This window comes from Phacochoerus africanus, chromosome 12, assembly GCF_016906955.1.
Source record: "Phacochoerus africanus isolate WHEZ1 chromosome 12, ROS_Pafr_v1, whole genome shotgun sequence".
Taxonomy (NCBI): Eukaryota; Metazoa; Chordata; class Mammalia; order Artiodactyla; family Suidae; genus Phacochoerus; species Phacochoerus africanus.
Window position 1 is genome coordinate 64,240,102 of NC_062555.1, and position 19,604 is coordinate 64,259,705.

At 38.8% G+C, this 19,604-nt stretch overlaps 1 pseudogene; it reads left to right on the plus strand.

The window, feature by feature from the left end:
• Positions 1 to 1,910: 1,910 nt before the first annotated feature.
• LOC125112884 (60S ribosomal protein L10-like) lies at positions 1,911 to 2,511 on the plus strand (annotated as a pseudogene).
• Positions 2,512 to 19,604: the final 17,093 nt, after the last annotated feature.

Below are 19,604 nucleotides of genomic sequence, written 5' to 3' on the forward strand. Positions count from 1 at the left end.
GTAGTGCACTCACTGCCAAGTCTTATGAATTCATGTCAGTGAAGACTGGCATTTCTTGAAACTCTCCAGACAAATAAAGGGAAAACCTAGCTGCATCTGCATGCAAAAACATATTCAGTACAGACGAAGGCTGATTTTCTTCCAAGATTCAAGACCTGGGGTTCTGACATCTTGCAGATTAGCCCCTTGTCACATTGCTTTTCTCTGTCTTGTCTCGTATTTATTCCAGTGGTAGAGAGGAACCATATTTTGCTTTCCTAAGAAGCTACTCTCCTAAAATCAGAGCCCATTCAGAGAAACATTCCATAATGAACTTGCAACAGGGATGTGCCTGCCCCAAGACCATCACTGGCAGAAGGCATTCAGGAAAATAGGTGTGGGTGAGAAAGCCTTCGTTAGTGCCCAGACGCTATTACCCAAGGATGGCTTCTCTGTGCTTTTCTTCCTGGTGCTACAGGTTGTAAAGACAGGCTTCAGGTTATACAGTACCTGGAAAAACACACAGTAAAATCCGGATGCTCATGGCATATAAGAACCTATGCATTAGCTTTTTAAAAAAAACAAGTAATTAGGACTCAGCTTCACTCTCTGGTTACACACTGGATCTGTAGGGTACTCTGCAGAACAAATTGGCCCATCAGCATAAAACCAGGAACCCCAAATCAGATATATTAAGCCAGAAGAGATAGAGTATAGAATTTTTTTTCTGAAAGGAAAAATGGTCATATTTATACTAATTTCGATCAATTGCTTTAATAATTAGATAGTCTGAGAAAAGTTCATGTACCGAATGGTGGCCTTGTACAGAGAATACCAGAGTCTGGAGAATGAAGTATAGGAAGCAGAAATAATTTCTTGATCATCAGTGTCCTGTCTTTCATCATTGATGCTAAACTATTTCTACCAAACAATGATAGGGTATTTGTTTTAAGACTTTTACTGCTGGAGTTTCCGTTGTGGCTCAGCGGTAATGAACCCAACTAGTATCCATGAGGATGTGGGTTCGATCCCTGGCCTTGCTCAGTGGGCTAAGGGTCCAGGGTTGCTGTGAGCTGTGGCGAAGGTTGCAGACACAGCTTGGATCTGGCATTGCTGTGGTTGTGGTGTAGGCCCCTAGCCTGGGAACTTCCATATGCCGCAGGTGCAGCCCTAAAAGGACAAAACAAAGAAACAAACAAAAACGGAAAAACAAAAACTTTTACTGTAAGTATCTTGTGTGTTTCAAATATTTACACTACTTTTTACTTTTTCAACCTGCTTTTAAGATGAATACTTCTTACATGCTTATTGTAAAGGCAAACCACAAATATTCTACTGAGCATGCTTATATATGTTCAGCACTGCATTAGGTACTGGGGAGAAAATGAAGAATAAGATGTACTTTCTAATGTTAATGAGAGCCAGCACTGATAGTGGGGGGGGGGGGCACACTATGAGTGGTCACATCGGAAGAGCAATTAACTGGAGGAAATCTGGCAAGTTTGGAAATCTATACACAGAGCCCAGTTCAGAAGAAGGGTTGGGTCTTGCTAAATAGAAAATATTCCTTTCTCACAAGTCTCACTATAATCTTTTCCCATTGTGGCTCATCAGGGTAAGAACCCAATCAGTATCCATAAGGATACAGGTTTGATCCCTGGCCTCGCCCAATAGATTAAGGATCCAGCATTGCCGAAAGCTGCGCATGGTCACACATTTGCTGGGATCTGGCTTTGCTGTGTCTATGGCATAGACCAGCATCGGCAGCTCCAATTTGACCCCTAACCTGGGAACCTCCATGCGCCACATGTGCAGCCATAAAAAGAAAAAAAAAAATCTCACTCTACTTATATATAAAATATAAGAACTAGTTTTAAATTTTAATGAGCGGTTTTTCCCTTCGGTGCACCCCTGAGGATCTTGGTGTTGCCATGGGCCACCACCCTGCCCGGTGTTACCGGTATTGTAAGAACAAACCATACCCAAAGTCTCACTTCTGCTGAGGTGTCCCTGATGCTAAGATCCGCATCTCTGTGGCCACATAGTGTCAGATGAGTACAAGCAACTCCCTGTGAAGCCCTGGAGGCTGCTCGTATTTGTGCCAACAAGTACATGGTGAAAAGCTGTGGCAAAGATGGTTTTCACATCTGAGTGCAGCTACACCCCTTCCACATCCTCCACATCAATAAGATGTTGTCCTGTGCTGGAGTTGACAGGCTCCCGACAGGTATGCGTGGTGCCTTTGGGAAGCCCCAGGGCATGGTGGCCGGGGTCCACATTGGCCAAGTCACAATGTCCATCCACACCAAGCTGCACAACAAGAAGCATGTGACTGAGGCTGTACACAGGGCCAAGTTCAAGTTCCCTGGCCGCCAGAAGATCCACATCTCCAAGAAGTGGGGATTTACTAAGTTCAATGCAAATGCATTTGAAAACACGGTGGCAGAAAAGAGGCTTATCCCGGATGGCTGTGGGGTCAAATACATCTCTAATCACGGCCCCCTGGACAAGTGGCAGGCCCTGCACTCATGAGAGCCTTGGTGGCATTGTCCCCTCCTTAACGCCCATCAATAAATCCTACTTTCCTGTCCAAAAAAGAAAAAGAAAATTTTAATGAGTGATTGTGTAACTGAACACGTATTTGGAGTTCCCCAAACCTATGTAACACATTAGTTTTTATTTTCATAACACTCTCCCTAGTGTCCTGCATAAGAGGGAGAGAAAATACCATCAAATATTAGCACCTCGCCAAACCTTTTAGACTGACCGTCATACTCTGTGCTTTATTTAAAAGACTTCTTTGAGGCTCGTGCCATTCAGCTATGCTGTTTTCTGTTCTTCCTTGTCATGGTCATGTCTACACATGTTAGCTTTTGCTGTGTAACAAACTACCCAAAACTTTGTGACTTAAAACAACAATCATTTACATAACTCGTAATTCTGTAGGGCAGGGATTTGGACCCTGCTCATCTGGGTTTTTCTTCTCATCTCAACTGGAGTCATTCCTGCTGCCAGGTTGGCTGAGGGATGGCTGGACCAGGCTGACCTCAGATGGGACAGCATATTTCTTGGCCAGCTCCATGTGCTCTCTTATCCCCAGCAGACTAGCCAAGGCTGGCTCGGGGGTGTTGGAAGAACTGTGAGGGAACAGTGGAGGCAGTCAAGAATTTTGAGGCCCATCCCCAAACCATCATTTCCCATACACTGCATACATCCACTGATACAGGTTGTGAAACCAACACAAATCCAAGGGTAAGGGAAGAGGTTTCTCTTCTGGATGGAAAAGTGGCAAGGATTATAGTCACCAATGGCACAGATACAGGGAGAGAGGCATGTCTGCATCTCTCTGACCTGATCTTCTGGTTCTTCCTGCTCAGTCACTAAAGACTTTTCCTTGAAGTCACAGTCCACGTCACTTTCCCACGACCGCCCATCCTCTGGCTGACTTCAGGATCTTCACACAGTGTTCACTTTTCAGGTTCTTAATCTCTTCATCAGCAAAGACCTGTGTATCCCACTCTGTTCATCTGTTGTCTTGCTATATGCCCTGACCTCGTCTACACTGAAACACATCTACCATGGAAATATTAGAATTAAACACCCCATTTCCCGACATAATCTCAACCCTTTGGGCCCGCATCATGACCTGACTCTTGTTTGTAGACATTCTTGGCCTTTCTTCTGGACATTTAACCCCTCTCCCCAGCTATTAGCTCCCTTCCTGGTCATTTCCTGTATTGTCAGGTCTGTGCTAAGCATTTTAATCACTCTCCTGTTTGTGTCTTCAAGTTCTTTCAAAAACACATCACAGCCACGTTGCCATTTAGGAGCTGTTCCCTAAGTAAAACAAATGGCCACAACTCACCCCAGTATTCAGTAGAACATTAGAGACAAGCCTGAGCCCACAAACCACACATCTCACACTCAGGCCTGTGCAGAGTCAGCCCCGGCCTGCTTTGAGTTCGCATCCTTTGACCTCTGCCACAGTGGTTGTTATTGTCTGGAGTATATGGAGTCCTTACATGTGTTCCTTGTTTACTGTGGTATTTCAGCTCAGCCAGGACATTAGTAAAGCGAAGGAAGACCAAGCGTATTTACAAAGGGACATAGAAGAGAAGCTTTTTTCCTATGAGCTTTTGGCAAGTTAACTTGAAACGGCACTAGGAAAATTTGATGGTTTCCACTCCACCCTCCAGAGCCTCCCACCATCCTAATCTCACCTCACCTACCTGATCAAGGCTTCACATGGTAAAGCCTTGGCTACTTCCTGAGCCAGTGCTCACTTTTAACTTCTCAGAAATAGAGGGACAAAATACTAACAATATATAAAAAAATCATAAACACCGAAATTGAGTTTCTATTCATAGAGGCCAAGTGGTAAAATGTGGCATTTGTTTAAGAAGGACCGAGTGAGTGCCCAAGTTACAGTGCCCATAATTGAATGTGTTGAAATCCTCAGACGGGTGAAACCTTCTGGTTGTACAAGGGCACAACCTCTTTGCAGAGAATGGACTTCATTTTCTCCCTCTGACGCTAACTGCTACCAGGCGTTCATTTCACTTTAAAAATAAATACACTGTGTTCTTTTACCTCAAACTTCACTATTTTATTTCAATTTTTTTATAAACAAATAGAGCACTGAAGACAGAGGAGAACATGTAGGTTCATGGAAATGATCCTTTTATCCAGGTCACAGTGGTAACAAATTTTATACTCAAGCTGAACACAAATCCAGCATCCACTTCAGCATCTTCTTCCTGTACTACAAGGTCAGAACAAACCCCATTATGTATTACTTTTTTAATGTTCTTTTTTTTTAAATTGCCTTTCTTAGTAACTGTATCCCTAAACATTATAGTCTAAGACAAACTGAATCAATAGGGAGATTAAAACAAAACACTGTTTCTCTTCCTCTCTTTCACTTTCACTACATTGGTCTGTACCCCTTAATGGATGCAGTCCTGCTCAGCCCCCAGAAATGGAGCTGCCTTAAAGGAAGATGATCACAAGTGAACCCCTACTCTATCACCCTTTGATGACTCATTGAAGGGTCAAGACCCAGTCAGTGGAAACACACCATTTAAAAAATAACTAAGATGTGACCAACGAATGAGTCTCCAATGAGAAGTAGAAGGGGAATATTACTGGCAGCCACTTGCTTAAAAGCAGGCTACACTCTAAACCTCTGTGCTTTAATTAGCTATTTTAAACAGAACTTTATTTTTCAAATTGTCTGCTGGGGTGGGGAGGCACAGCATGAGAGTTGTGAGTTGAGTTTTATTTGGGGCAAAATGAGAACTTTAGCCCAGCAGACAGCATTTCAGAGATGCTGAGGAACTGCTCCAAAGAGGTACGGGGAGTGGTCAGCATTAGCTATGATTTTGGTGAAGGGGGTCCGTGGAGTCAAGCACCCATTTTGGCAGAGGCTTGTTGCTAGGCATGAGGAGCAGATGTCAACATTAGTGGTTTTAGTGCTTTTTTAGATATGAGAAGATGCAAGAATTGAGCTCATAAAATCTTCTGAAAATATCTATCTGAAGACCTGTTCTGCTAGTTTTTCCCAGTGCACAGAGTGCCTCATTGCTAATTTCCACCCTGAATTCCTTTCAGGGGGTGTTGAAGACCAGAGGCTGAAATGGCTGGTGACCAAATCCTTGTAGAGGTAGATGGCAAGGGCCAATTTTTGGTTGGCAAAATGAAGAACCTTTTCAATCATACTGGTTCCCAATATCAGCCTTAGAACAATATCCGCAGAGATGGACAGTATTTAACCAAACTCTGATCACTGGAGTGGCAGTTTTCAAAATCAGGTCCGGGTACCACTTACCTGGATACACTTGCAGAGGAAGTTGCCCAAGAGGACCAGCAGCAGATCCATCAGGTCACATATCCTGTGGGAAAGCCTCGGGGAGGGGAATGGTGTGGGGCGGGGTGAGAAGAGAAAGTGTGGAAAAGTACTCACAGACAGCATCACTCTAGGTCACTTGCATCTCAGATACTATGGGGATTTTTCCCAGAGAGTGGGATTGCTAAGTCTAAAAAGACCTAACCCTCAATCACACAAAGGATGCATTTATCGTTTGAATACTCACAATTTAAGTATTGCCTTTGCATGAAAATTTAAGTATCTTTTAAGGAGCACATCCAACTTCTTCAACACTAGTTACTAGTACCTTATGCATATTTAGAATCTGAGTTTTAATATGTGTAGGAAACTTAAGGTAAAAAATTTTGAATCACAATTCTCAAAGAAACAGGGCTATGAGCTCTAAATGACTCTGACAAGAAGCTAGTACTAGACTTGGAAATAATGCCACAAACAACCTCCAGCTTGGGGCAAAGAAAGAAATTTTCCACTGGCATAAGCATTTTTCACACTTCTTTCCTATCTATGCATCACCATCTCTCTAAACCCAACCCCCACCTCAACAATGGCAGCTTTATAGAGAGAATCAAAATGCAAATTCAAATCATAATTTAAAACATTGGGTAGTTGCAGAAAACAAGGATACTACAGAGTCTATTGTAGCAATGAAAAAATCATACTGAGAATATATGAAATAATTATAGAATGTAGGTTATCTGCTTAGAGTTAGAAGTAATAAAACTATTAAGTGTAAACTAATATTTTTGCTGGTGAAAAAAGTGAGGTTCAAAAAGTTGATTTGCTACGCTACCAATAATACAAGTCTTTAGTGGCAGAATTTCACCTGGAACCTATACCTTTTATTTATTTATGTTATTGATTTTTAGCACTCGTGGCATATGGAGGTTCCCAGGCTAAGGGTCAGACCAGAGCTACAGCTGCTGGCCTATGCCACAGCCACAGCCACAGCAATGCAGGAGCCGAGCTGCATCTGCAACCTACACCACAGCTCAGAGCAATGCTGGATCTTTAACCCACTGAGCGGGGCCAGGGATCAAACCCTCATCCTCATGCATCCTAGTCAGGTTCATTAACCACTAAGCCAGGAAGGGAACACCAGAACCTATACTTTTTAATAAATGGTAACTTTCAGATGTATAAAGGCATCTATTAAATAAATATTAAATCATTATTTATAATGATTTAATAATTATTAAATAAATGGGGGAAGATATAAAGAAATCATAAAATAGAGTTCAGCAAAAAATATAAATTATGAGAAGGGTGATATCCTAATTTGCTATCAGTTCTGGTCATTTGAGAGTGATTAAATTGTATATTTTATGAAATATTTAATGAATACAAAATTGGCATTAATACATTGGTATACTGACTATTATATTCAAAAACTATTTTTAGAAATAAAATTTTCTAAAAGTGAGCTATGCACAGTTATTAATGCAAAATTTTTAAAAAGCTGTTACTTTATTTGAATATTAAAAAGAGAATAATGAATAACTACATATATTTATACTTTATCCATATCACTAGTATTTTTCTGAAAAATATGTTTTCTCAGTATGACATTTTACATACTATCATTTGCTTTTTTGAGAAATGAAAAGCCAGTTTTCACTTTATTTTTTTAATTAAAATGTACTTTTTAAGATCACTTCTATTGCAGGTGGTTATTGTAGAAAGAAAACAAGTTATAAACAATAAAATTGTTGCAGATTTAGTCCACACAAAGCCACCATAGCCAGATCTCCTTAGCCTTTGTTATTTGTTTTTTAACACTTAAACTATAGTTTCCGAAGTTTCCCTCTGACCTTGTGTGTTTCCCAGGCTCCTAGAAAGGACTGTGCACAAGTTGCCAACGTGAGCTGATATGTTAACACACACCAGGGACAGCAGCAAAAAATGGGAGGATTTCTCCACTGCAGATTTTTATGTCAGCACACAACCTGCTTACAGTTGTTGGCCATCAGCATGCTGCTGTCCCTTAAACTGAGCTGTTAGATCAGATTCACAGAAGAGAAATAGGCTCTTGTTGGCCCGCTTCAGATTTAACTACATAATTTTCTTGTGTGCTATGAGACGGCTATGGCAGAAGTTGGAAGTGAAAAGCGAACTGTAGCCAAATCCACTCCAGATTATTATAATGCAACAATTAAATGTTATTTTCTTTAAAATGATAAAGCATCAAGATTTGTGCTAAATGGACAGACATAGTTCAGGAGGCATATACCAACACTGTCCAGAACATCCTAACTGTGAGATTTCTAGGACTAAGACCAAGAGAGGTCCTGTCTCTGCCTTCTTAAGGTGCTGATATGGCAAATGGTGTTTCAACAAAGCATGCAATATTTGGTATTTGTCCCATAGCCTCTTTGAAAGAGCCTCCTTCCACCCTTTAAGTATCCCCTTTAAGAATGAATCTGGCTTTGACTCTAAGGATATAAAACCTTAATGTGGTTTCCTCTCAATCCATTCATCAGAAGCCACAACTTACCTGATATAATCACCTTGGAAGATGACCCTAAACTTCAGACAAGATTGCAGCCCCAGCCAATATTTTGATTTCAGCTTAGGGCAACCCTGAGCGAAGACCTTGCCAACCTGTGCTCAGATTCTTGACCAAGGAAAACCATGAGATAATAAAATCTGTGTTGTTTTAAGCTACTAAATTTTTAATGACAAAATAAATACAATTTAAAATATGAGTATAAATTTGAATAAAATTATTTTTATTTATATGTGTGTATTAATGTATGCATATATAATATACATACATGTATAATAAATAGGTGGAATGTACGCAGTCTACCTAGATGCTCATGGCCCATTTGTGAGGACCTTGATAGCATGTTGTAGCCTATGTATCATGTGCATACATAGATACATTACATACTGGAGAAGTATAGAGTTTCCTAAGAATTTACCAGGCACAATTTATTTTTTAAGGGCTTTTCCTACAGCATATGGAGATTCCCAGGCTAAGGGTCTAATCAGAGCTCAGCTGCCAGCCTCTGTCACAGCCACAGCAACACCAGATCTGAGCCACATCTGCAGCCTACACCACAGCTTACAGCAAGACTGGATCCTTAACCCACTGAGTGAGGCCAGGGATCAAATCCACAACCTCACGGTTCCTAGTTGAATTCATTTCTGCTGTGCCATAATGGCAATTCCTACCAGGCATAAATTTTTAAGACCAACCTGCAAAAGGCTCATTCATTGCTCATAGACAAGGCCTGGCAGGTATCTGCTAGTGCAGGATGGTGATTTAGATTTAGATTTAGATTTAGATTTAGATTTAGATTTAGATTTAGATTTAGATTGCATAGTCTAGCATTTAGCCTTTTATGAAGAATTTTTAAAATATACATTGCATGTTCTACTCTATTTTGAATAGTACATAAAATATAACCCTTTTCCCACATAACAGAATGAATATAATTCAGCAACAAATTGATGTGAATACAACTTTTAGGACCAGGCAAAAGCCTTTGTATTCTGCTTCACTCGTCTATAGAAGAGTTAACAGTAAACTAAATTGGTGATATAACAAAAGTTTTCTAGAAGATACACCTGCATAACACATTGCATAGCGATGTAACTTGGGAAAAGACAAGGCTCTTTTCTTCCCTCGGAAATTCCTTTCTAATATATAACAGCATTCTAAAGATTCCGAGAAATCTTGTGAATTAACACAAAGGATGAGAGTGTTATTTCAGACACACAAATTGGAGATCTTTTCTGAGCTTTACTAATAATTCCATAAAAGTGGTCAGTGGCGCAAGTGAAGCAGGAAGAAGTCTGGGGCACAAAGGACGACACCCCATGTGCTTCCTTCCCACATCACACGCGTGCTTTCTTGGCTGGTTATATTGATAAGCTTTTAGAATCAGATGCACATATTAGTACCTCACAAACCAAGAATATGTAGATTGTAAAATGATTTCATCTTATCTACCAGGTAGTTACAGTCTTGTATGACATTTCTGGGGGTTGAGCTTTTTAAACCCGTAGATTCTAGGTTTGTTTCCTATAAGCAGTTCTGAACCACAGACCTCCTGCTAAAAGCCTTTCACAGGTAAGAATCCTACTCCTGGTAACATCGTTTTCAACCATGTTAACAGAAAAGTTGGAATGAGTGTCCCACTGCAGCAGTAACGGGAGAGAAAGAGGTCACAGCCCAGCTGCCTTAGTTCCTTTTGCTCCACCCTGAAGTTTAAAAATGTCTGTTTAATTTGTTTAATCCAATTTTCAACAATTCATTTAACTAAGGAATCATTTTCTAAATATTAAAATCCAAGGAACACATTTTGGGAAACATTAGATAAACAATTCTTAGCTTCTTTTTAGTTAGTTATAGAAGTTATTTGAAACAGACAAGATACGTAAGCTTTTTAAACCTCTTTTTTCATTATCTGTAAAATGGAGAGAATGATACTTATTTTTTACAGGATTATGGTAGGTGTTATGAATAATTCCAGTTATAGGTTAGGGTAAGGGCCTGTTATATGTTGGCATTAAATATATAGTAGCCTTTTGTTCAATGGAATTCGAGTTCAGGTATCAATTTTTATAAGTTTTAAATTTAAAAATCCTCATTATTTAACTCAAATTCCACTCTAATGTCATGGTTCCATCCTCTGAGACATCCTTCCTTTTTTTATGATAGGTAACCAGGGTTTGCAGCTGAGTGGTTTGATCAGCCTGCACCCTGCCAGTAGAATTTGAGGGATCTAACAGCTTCTTTTCATTTTGTACTGTCTCTGTTCAGTTTAGTCCAAACAGACATGTTTCTGCTGGAACGATTTTCTCATAAACCTTGTGGGTCTTCCATGTATTTCACAAGAATTCACACCACTGAACAAAAACAAGGTCCAAATATTTTTTTCAAGATAATCTCTTCTCCATCTCGGTACCCTGCCGAGAGGGTGGAGCAACAGCACCCTAAACCATCCCAAAAGATGAACACTCTGTTCTGGGAAGAATATATATATATATTTTTGTCTTTTTGTTGTTGTTGTTGTTGCTATTTCTTGGGCCGCTTCCGCGGCATATGGAGGTTCCCAGGCTAGGGGTTGAATCGGAGCTGTAGCCACCGGCCTACGCCAGAGCCACAGCAATGCGGGATCCGAGCCGCGTCTGCAACCTACACCACAGCTCATGGCAACGCCGGATCGTTAAAGGAAGAATATTTTAAATCTCTTGAAAGTGCCCTTTGTGTGACTGTGTGACTAAGCACTCTGATGTTTTGAAGTGTTTTAGCACAAGGCTGTAGCATCACACATGCAATCTCTTCTCTGTGCCATATTTTTGGCCACTCTTCTGACTTTTAGCATCTTTCGTTATATAAAAGTTATTTTCAAAAGCCTTTGTTCCATTTTGTTTAACAGTTTTCCCCTAAATTTATCTCTTACCTTTCACATTTTACCATGTGTAGCAAAATGAAACCTGATAGTGCTGTCAACAAAATTGTTTGGAATTTCCTTAGCTATTTAACAGGTTACTTCCATCCACATAACTGCAGAAGACAACCCATTGTGTTTTCTGACACTCAGTGCATAACAAGGATCCTTCATTCCTTTAGTTTTCCATAACATATGCCTCACCTCCTTGTGAACCCTCATCACAAGGTGATCTGGAAGCCCAGCTTTCTACTAACAACCTGTCCAAGGCAATCTATGCTTTCACTATCATGGGCCTCAAAATTCTTCCAGGCTATTCAAAGCTACTGCAACATTTTTAGGTATTTGTTACAGCAGCACTTCATTTCCAAGTGTCAAAGTCCATGTTAATTTTCATTGATCCGTTACAAATTGCCACAAGTTTAGTGGTTTAAATCAACAGAAATGTATTATCGCACAGTGTCCTGGTCAGGATAGGTCAGGAATCAGAAATGAATCTTGGTCTCAGCTAAAATCAAGGTGTTGGCTGAGACTGCAACCTTGTATGAGGCTTTGGGTCCTCTTCAGGCTCACTAGCTATTGACAGGATACAGTACTCACGGCTCTAGGACTCCTGGTGATTTTGTTTCTTCAAACCGGAAGATGACGGTCATAGCAGTGGGCTGTGCCAGAGCTGACCTTACAGAACAAAGTAACCCAGTTGAGGGGCAGCTAATCCATCATAATCACACATCCCATGACACTCAAAGGGAGAGAGCATATACACTGCGGGGCAGAAACCTTGGTGGCTTTCTTTGATTTCTCCTTACAACAAATATATTTGTATGTTTGTGTCTTTTATGTGTTCCAATGCTGAGCTCTCTTGTTTCCCACAGTTGGTGTGGTTTTATCATGTTATGTTTTCGCATTAGGATAATTAGGATTAACTAGCATTCAGGTAATTCTCCTAACCTAGAGACTCATATCTACTCTCAGTTCAAATAAATCTGTTCTATCATATCATTAACTATTTTCTTTTCTCCATCTATGTGATTTGTTCCTAGTGAAAGTATCTTTAATATCCTTGGTCTAACCTTCATGGTTCTTATATTCTCTTTTATAGCTTTCTCATGTTTGAGAAGAATTTCTCAAGTTATATTTTTAAAAATTCTGAAATTTCACTGAGCTTTTAATTAGAATTGTTTTAAATTTAGAAATTTTCTTCTGACACTCAGTTTAATCAATTATAAAATGGGTAAATGAATAATTGTAGAGATATGGTATGGTTTAGATATAACACATTTAAAGCTGTGAGATTATGGCTTGCTACAAAATAGGTGTTCAAAAATTCATGTTATCACAAAATAAAGAGAGGATTGGAAAATATTAGCATTTGATCTTTATATTCAGTAACTGAATAAATATTTATTGTGTTTACACATTATTCTAGTACCTAAGTATCCATAAGTGAATAAAAGAAATTTTAAAAAGAAAAACATTTTAAATGAAAAAAAAATTCTGCTCCCATAAACTCCCATTCTAGAATCATTTTAGGATATTTTCTGTAGTTGTACAGCTTTGCCCTTCTCTTTTTTTGCTGTAATTTTTCTATATCTCTTTATTGATTATTTCAAAAATAAGCTGGCAGCAGTTCCCACTATGGCACAGTGGATTAAGAATCCAACCGCAGTGGTTACGGTGGCTACAAGAGGTGTGAGTTCAATCCCCATCCTGGCACAGTGGATTAAAGGATCTGGCATCACTATTGCTGTGGTGTGTGTAGCAGCTGTGGCTCAGATTTGATCCCTGGCCCAGGGACTTCCATATGCTGTGGGTGCAGCCATTAAAAAAAAAAAAAAAAAATTGGAAAGAAAAAAAACCAACTGGCTTTGAAGATCAGTGAAAAAGGTAAATTTAGTTAACAAATCATATAAGGATTTTCTTATTCACAGAAGGCGAATTGGTTTCTTTTCTTACATCATACAAAAAAGTAATTCCCTGTAGATCCAGGACTTCAATGTGAGATATAAAATAATAAATCTCTTAGAAGAAAATAGAATGTAATTATTTCTCTGAGAAAAGAAAACTTTTCTTAAGAGCCAGAAAGATTAAACATAAGAGTCAAGTAAATGTAAAAATATTCGATTACACTAAAATTAGGACAAACTGTAAGAACGTAATTACCATACATGTAACCGATTATGGGTAAGTACTTGGAACAAAGAAATCAAATAATTTCTTTGAATCTGTAAAAAAATATATAAACACACTGGAGATATAGCCATTTCATAGCAGAGAACAAAGAAATGGCTAATAAAGGTATGAAAATTTCCTCAAGTTAATTTATAATCAAGGAGAGTAAAATGAAGCCGCAATAAGATACAAACTCAAGTGTTAGACTGACATAATGAACAAGTCAGACGGTTTTGATGAGTATATGAAGCAATGATATATCTCATGCACCGATGAAGGCTATGTAAATGGGCATAGCTTTTTTGAAAACAGCCTGGAGTTATCTAGAAAAAGGGAAGATATGCACACCAGAATTAAAATTTCACTTCTAGAGTAGCTGAGAAAAGCAATGCATTTTCAAGATGTGTGCAGAAGTGTGCCTATGAGCATTGTCTGTTTTAGAATGCGGATGGAAGCAGTCCCAGTGTACATCAACAACAGAATGGACAGAGACCACGTGGACTGGTCATACAATGGAATAACATCTAGCAAAAAAGATGCAAAACACTAGAGCTGTAAGGAACCACTCTGATGCATCTGAGAAAACCAATCACTGAGCAACAAGAGCAAGTCAAAAAAAAATCATACAGCATGTTTCTATTTGTATAATTTTAGAATAGGCCAATTAAGCATGATTTTGTTTGGGATACATTTCTGTAAAGAAGAGAAATTGACTGCTTAATAGCAAATGACAGGAAAACATAGTGGTTTTAAGCACAGATTCAGGAATTAAACCACTTTGGTTCCAGCTCTGCCACTAATTCATGGGTGACCTTGGTCAATTGGCCTACCTCTCTGTGCCTCAGTTTCTTCATCTAAAAATGGGATAATAATTGTACCTATTTCATAAGATTGTATATAGACACATAAGTTTGTATTGTTCTCCCTTTTTGCTCTCTCTTATTCAGACTGAATTCTGTATGGGTCACCTTTAGTGGGGATGTGGAGGCAGAAGGGTGCCATCTGAAAGGAGCCCACAGGGGCTCCAAATGCATTCATCAATTATTGACATATGGTGGTTGGCATATTCTCAGTGAGATTTTATTTCATTCTTTAAACTGCACATATACACTGTGTCCTCTATCTTGTATGTTTAAAGATATAAATATAAATATTTTGGACTCTAAAACTATTTGCCCATTTCTTTATCTTAAAAAGTACAATACACCATTTAAATGGCAAACTCCAGATTAACGGTCTATTTTATTTTTTCTTCTATTTCCAAGAATGGTATTCAAATATTGCTCGCTAAATTGACTTCATTCTAGATAGCACTTGGCGCCAAGCACACACAGATTAGTTTGTAATCTGTGTATTTGATTATGGTGAAATTTCTGAAGAATAAATGATTTCCTCTGGGCAATGATTCATTTGTGAGACTGTAAATCTATTAATTTACTCCAAGAACGTAGTATAGGTTAGTAAATTTGTAGCTGGAAGGGACTTTAGCTCATATTTAAGGAACTGAAGGCCGGTGAAATCAAGTTAACCAAAATGGCTTAGTTTCCATTATAACTCCTCCCAACACAATGTTAAAATCTCAGGAAAAGTAAAAATTTCTTGCTGCTCTGCTCAAATGACTGAGGAAACACAGGCAATTGATCTCTGCTTTTGTGTTCTACCTTAAATCAATCCTCAGCCTTGTAACACTGGTCTGCATTAACCAAAATCTTGTCCTACTATTTCATCTTTGAACCCTCATTTTCATATTGATACTTCTGTTGTCACCGCTGCCTGTTTTAGCAATTTTTTGAACCTGGGATGCTGCTTATTGGCCTCTTTGGATGTCATTCTCTGAAGCTTTCCTTCCAGCTTTGTGTAAAGCTTTGTGTAAACCTGAACTCAGGCCTGACCTCCCCCAGAACAAAGAGCTCAAGCCTGTCAAGTGTGGTTTAGACAATAAATATTGACAGTGATTTCATCAGTAATTATGCAGTTAATGAACAACAGAGTTGAGCCTAGGACCAATCTGAGCTTTTGTTTCATTTAGTGGAATTTAGTTGATCTGAGTGTCAGTATATTTGCATTAATCTGCCCTTGTCTACTACCTCTCCCATTTAAATAATAAATTTCATCTGATAAGCAGCACGCCCTAGAGGCTAAATATAAATTGGCTTATAGCACAGGGTTTTGTGGCAACTGGTCCTGTTGATTGATTACCTTAGCTCACCCACTAATACTCTGCTCCAGCCCATGCTGTTCAAACATGCTGGCTCCAGAGTTCCCCAAGGACAATCACAAGTGGTCCCACTTCAGGGCCTTTGCTCTCACTGCTTCTCTGTTTGTAGTTCTGTTCATAGATGTCCGGATGGCTTATTCCACCACGTCCTTTAGAGCTGAGCTTAAATATTACTTTACAGATGAGAAATAATCTGATTATTCCATATACGGTAGCAACCTCTTCCTCTCCCAGACACTTCCAGCCTTCCTTCCTCTGCTGTATTTTTTTTTTTTTCCTCTCCATAAACTCTTCCCCACTTGACAGTTTGTATTTTAGCTGTTTGTTGACAGTATGTCTTCATCACTGGAAACATATGGTCCATGAAATCAGGTTTTTTCTTTTAATCTGTTTTCTCTGCTTCTAATTACTCTATACCCAGTGCTGAGAAGGCAGGACTTGCTCAGCACACAAGGAAAGAATGAAGAGAGGGAAGAAAATAACAGGTAGAGGTCAGCAGAGCGCATAACCATCTGACACACAACGTCATGACCCTGCCGGCCATGCCGTGTTAGGGCTGGCCAGCTTACTCCCTTTCACAGCTGCCTCAAATACTATAAATTATTCCATTAGTTGGCTTTACCAAAGGGGAAAGAGGGGCAGAAGTAAAGAAGTATGAAAAATAACTTGTCTATGTTTTCTGTCTTCATTCCTTTCGTCTCTCTGCATTTCTCTCTTCCTTCGTGTGTCCACCTCTCCCTCTTTTATGCCCTCTCCTCCTTCCTCCTTCTCCTGTTATTATGGCTAAATGTGTCTGTGGCAGTAAGCAAGCTGAGCGACAGAAATTATTGGGAGGAGTTGAGGCACATAGCAGATGCAGTTAATCTGCCCTAGAGAGTCTTGAGGGAGGAAGGGGCCCTTGTGGTGAAATAGGATAGGGTATTTTATAAAGTGACAAGCTCCAATAAGCACTTGATTTAAACCAAGCAAGATGTTGTGTATTACATTGTTCTCTGTTTCTTAGAAACACCTGCTGATGAGGAAGCATTATAATGAATTATTTTTTAAAAAACCTGAAAGTGTTTTTCAGTTAGCTTTCCTTCTTTTATTAGGTTTAGTTTCCCTCTCTGAAAATCATTTAAGAGTAGATGAGAAAAAGTAAATAAGATTCCGTGTGTAAGGAAAAAGTTAAACGTTGGGTGATTGCCTGTCAGTTTGCACATTAGGCAGATGTTTATCATGGAACCAAGTATGATGTTTGGGTGTATCATTTGTTAATCCTCCTGCCTCCAATCAGATACACGCTAAGTGATCCCTGTGCATTCTGCAGCTAAATCCCATGTGACATAAATTCCATGGTGCATAAATTTACTTCATAAATCCAGAATCCCTTGAAATGAAAAAAATGATTTTTAATGAATGATTTTTGAATGAATTGTTGATCATGTCCCTAACTTTCAATTCAAACGTCTAACCTGGAGTTATGAGTGTGAACAGGGAGTACAAACTCAGAAACCATTGTCAAACTTTAGTTGTAAGTGCAAACTAAGTGTCAGAAGCACTATTTGTGACAGACAAGAATGAGTCTGCGTACAGTATGCCCTTGGATGAGAGGCTGGGAAATATAAGATAAATCCTAAAAAAAGTATTTCTCTATTTCTTTCCTTAAAATTTTCTTTAAAACATGTTATAACATTTCACCCCAGAAGTTTTATGAACTATCTAAAATTCTATGTTATTTTTTTGTGGAATGTCAGTCAGTAGTAACCTTAGATACTTAGATAATTGTTATGAACCACCCCCCCTCAACAAAAAATAAAGAACTACTGCTCTATAATCTTTTGGAAGTTTAGAGCAATGTGAAGAGGAGTATCTGGCTCTTTTTTCAGTGTGGTATTTTTATTTGATAGAAATCCAAGGGCCTGCCAAAGGGAAAGTTCTTTGGTTTAAAGAGACAAGCCTAAATGACCCAGCTGAAGCTGTTCTAAGATGCCTGATTGGCAAACAACAGAGAAGCCACTTGTTTTAAACAGGAACTTAATTTATGGGATGAATATCATGGAGTTCCTAGAACTGACTGGAAGGTTAAGGAGCCAGATTTTAAAATATGGGCAGCAACTGAGGCAGGCAGCTGGAGCAAAGTCTAAATCCAGACATGGAAAGAGCACAGGGAGGCCCATGCTCTTTCCAGTACAGATCCCTGAAAGATGTGGCAATGCTTCTGGAACACTGGGCATCACCAGTTCTGCAGAAACTTGAAAGAAATGAGAATGGCCCCAGTTTTGAATCACTTGATTCTTTTCAAAATCAACTTTTACATGATAAAGGTGTATAGAAATGGAAATATTGATAGATGTCATTGACAGAAATGGAAATGTTGCTTATCAATATTCTGACAGTATTTTCTGCATATTTGAAAATTGATTGATAGTTAAGGCTGTTCTTCAAACTTATAGACTGAAATTCCATGAAGTTTGAATTTCTGAATAATGCGACCTGAGCTACTGCAGTTGGATTCTTAACTCATTGCACCACAGCAGGAACTCACTTTTTTTAAAGTTTTTTTTTAAACTGAAGTATCATTGATTTACAGTGTTGTGCTAGTTTTAGGTATACAACAAACTGATTCAGTTGTATACATACACATAAATATATATATATATACACACACACATACACATATATATATTAATTATTTTCAGATTCTTTTCCCTTATATGTTGTTATAAAATATTGAGTACAGTTCCCTGTGCTATATAGCAGGTCCTTGTTTGTTACATATTTTATGTATAGTGTTGTGTATATGTTAACCTCATACTCCTAATTTATCTCTCTCTCTGCCCCCTCGTTTCCCTTTGGTAACCATAAGTTAATTTTCTATGTCTGTGAGTCTGTTTCTGTTTTGCAGATAAGTTCATTTGTATCATTTTTCTAGATTCCACATTACAAGTAACTCATATGATATTTGTCTTTTTCGGTCTGGTTTACTTCATTTAGTGTGATAATCTCTAGGTCCATCCATGTTGCTGCAGATAGCATTATTTCATTCTCTTTCATGGCTAAGTAATATCTCACATCTTCCTATCCATTCATCTGTCAGGGGACATTTAGGTTGCTTTCATGTCTTGGCCATTGTAATTAGTGCTGCTGTGAATATTGGGGTGCATGTATCTTTTTGAATTGTGTTTTTGTCCAGGTATATGCCAGGAGTGGGATCCCTGGATCATATGGTAACTATTTTTATGGGCTATACTTTTTTTCTAGCTCTGCTTTTTAACAATGTACAAGGTAACAGTGTGCTGCAAATCATAACTAAATCCTCCCACAAACATTCATATAACTAAGAGGGAGCCTCCCACAAACATTCATATAACTAAGAGGGAGCGTGCATATTTTCATCTATCCTTCAGAACTGCATAAAATAAATGATAGGCACTAAGAATTTGGCTAGGAGCCGTAATAATCATTCCATCCTTTGGTTTCAGGTCTGAAATGAAGATTAAAATAGTAATCAGATGAACAATAATTGGAACCTACCCAAGGAGACTGTAACTATGCAATTTATTGTTTAATACCAGGCCTAATTCATGTCAAAGATGAGTAACAGACAAAAAAAAAATTAAAACAATCAAACAACAAAATAAAAAAACAACTTTTGGAATTTTAAAAACATTCTATGGCATAAATAGAAAAGAATAGTTCAGAAGAAAACTATACTTTTAATAAAAAATAAAAAGGGGAGTTCCCATTGTGGTGCAGTGGAAATGAATCCAACTAGGAACCATGAGAATGAGGGTTCGATTCCTAGCCTCACTCAGTGGGTTGAGGATTTGGCATTGTCATGGGCTCTGTTGTATGTCGCAGACGCGGCTCAGATCTCGCATTGCCATGGCTGTGGTGTGGGCTGGCAGCTATAGCTCCGATTTGGCCCCTAGCCTGGGAACCTCCATATGCTGCAGGTGTGGCCCTA